A 2461-nucleotide genomic window follows, 5' to 3' on the forward strand; every position below is an offset into this window, starting at 1 on the left:
CTCTACAATACCATTGAAAATAGGACAGTCCAGAGTCCCAAGCTAGATCCTTCCTGTCTCAGACCAGAATGGTTGCTTTTGCAAACGTCTCATTCGCTGAAAAAGCCTCAGTCTCGACTTAAACCTCTTTTATTGCTGCTGCGATCGCACTCTCACCCATTCGCTGACATGTTCTCTACTTTCCTACTGAAATCATAAAATCAACTAAATCTTTCCGTTTAATTCTCACTCCAGAGGTGAGTAAGTATTAACTATTGCACAGTCCCAGCAAACTCGCTAGCCCCCTCACTCCTCCTATGTTTCTGCAGGATTCCTTTGTGAAGATGGGATCGTAAACAGCAAATGACCTGTGGGGAATGATCCCAAATTGAGCTTTCTAAAAGGACAAGTCCGATTTTTCATTGTTCTCTGACCGTTACCCCATCTCCAGTTTTTATGTTTAGATGCTGATCAAAGTGAATTGCAGAAAATGTTGATTTCAGTTACTGATTTGCAGCGGAAGACCACGCATGAGGTATTTAGTCCCACACCGAACACTGCTTGTTCGTGAGTCGGAGACGGATAGATACAGAATCAATTCCACACTCACAGCTAGTAACAGAGATTGATATTTACAGAATCAATCCCACACCCACAGCTAGTAACAGAGATTGATATTTACAGAATCAATCCCACACCCACCGATGGTACCAAAGACTGATGTTCATCGAATCAATCCCATACTCGCAGATAGTGCCAGGGGCTGAAATTGATCGAATCAATCCCACAATTACAGACAGTATCAGAGACTGATATTTACAGAATCAATCCCATACTCGCAGATAGTGCCAGGGACTGAAATTGATCGAATCAATCCCACAATTACAGACAGTATCAGAGACTGATATTTACAGAATCAATTCCACAATCGCAGACGGTACCAGAGACGTATTTATAGAATCCATGCGCACTCACTGGTATAGGAAAGCACTGCAGGGTTACGGGGAGTGGCATTGGGTGAATTGTTCATTTAGAGGGCCAGCACAGATTAGACTGCCCGAATAGCCTCTTTCAGTGATGTAGCCATTCTATGATTCTAATGGAAAATACTGGGAGAACTGAGTAGCTCCGGCAGTTTCAAAGCTTCGATAACGGGTCTATTCGTTAAATCTTCAATCAAGGTGAAATGTGAAACCCCATATCCTGTCTCCACAGATGCTGCAGGACCTGCTGAGTTTTTCCAGCACCTTCTATTATTATTTCAGATTCCCAGCGTGAGCAGTCTGTCACTTTATGAACAATAAAACAATCCCTGCGCAGCAATCGATATTCAAATAAGAAATTGGAAGCAGCAGAGTGAAAATATTCAGAGAATCGGTGAATTTAACAAATCCGAGTAATTCTATCCCGGCTCCACACCACAGCTCAGGGACAACCTTCATTATCACCAAGAAGGAATACATTTGAGTTACCTTTTAAATGGAAGATAAGTGGAGGTGGGAAATAATTATATTTCTATTAAACCCGCCCGTGTGTTCGGAGCAAAATCTCACCGAAACGGTTCAAATTCAGCTTCAAGCTTGGGGTTTCTGATTGAGAGGTTTAAAAACCAAGAGACTGCGACAGCCGGGAATCGAAACCGGGTCAACTGCTTGGAAGGCAACTATGCTCACCACTATACCACCATCGCTAACTGCCAGCATAAGTACATAGCGATAAGTCACAAAACTCATAACAAGAGGGTTATAATTACAAATGAAGCAAAAATGATGCCGAGCCACAGAAGGAGATATTAGATCAGATGACAAAAGCTTGGTCAAAGCGGAAGTTTTTAAAGAACATCTTAAAGCTTAGAAGGAGCTGGAGAAGTGGAGTAGTTTAGGGAGGGAATGCAGAATTTTAGACCAGGTCAGCATCAAGCACGGTTGTCAATGTGTTGAGAATAAAATCTCATCCCTAGTTGCCCTTGAGAAAGTGCTGCTGAGCTGCCTTGTCCATTCCACGTGGTGTAGGTACACCCACAGTGCCGTTAGCTGTGGGGGGTGGGGTATTTCTAGGGTATTGATCCAGAGGTAGTGAAGGAACGGCGATATATTTCCAGGTCAGAATGGTGTGAGGGTTGGAGGGGAACTCCAAAGTAGCGGCGTTCCTGTGCATCTGCTGCCCTTCTTCTTCTAGATGGCAGTGTTCGTGGGTTTGGAATTTGCTGTCCAAGGAGCCTTGGTGAGTTCCTACATTGCATCAGCTGGATGAAGTACACTGCTGCTACTGTACTCTTGTGGTGGAGGGATGTTGGGTGGATAGAGTGCCAGTGAAGCGGGTTATCTTCTGCTGGATGGTGTCAAGCTTCTGGAGGGTTGTTGCTGCACTCATCCAGGCCAGTGGAGAGTATTCAAACACACTCTTGACTTGTGCCATGTAGATGGAGGACAGTCTTTGGGGAGTCATCAGGTGAGTTACTCGCCGCAGGGTTCCTCGCCTC

At 44.5% G+C, this 2461-nt stretch overlaps 1 non-coding gene across 1 annotated transcript; it reads right to left on the reverse strand.

Annotated features, from left to right (window-relative positions):
- Nucleotides 1–1597: 1597 nt before the first annotated feature.
- Nucleotides 1598–1669, reverse strand: trnag-ucc (transfer RNA glycine (anticodon UCC)). Its single transcript has one exon. It is a non-coding gene; the product is annotated as a tRNA-Gly (tRNA).
- Nucleotides 1670–2461: the final 792 nt, after the last annotated feature.

The sequence above is a fragment of the Cetorhinus maximus genome, chromosome 11 (genome assembly GCF_964194155.1).
Source record: "Cetorhinus maximus chromosome 11, sCetMax3.hap1.1, whole genome shotgun sequence".
Taxonomy (NCBI): Eukaryota; Metazoa; Chordata; class Chondrichthyes; order Lamniformes; family Cetorhinidae; genus Cetorhinus; species Cetorhinus maximus.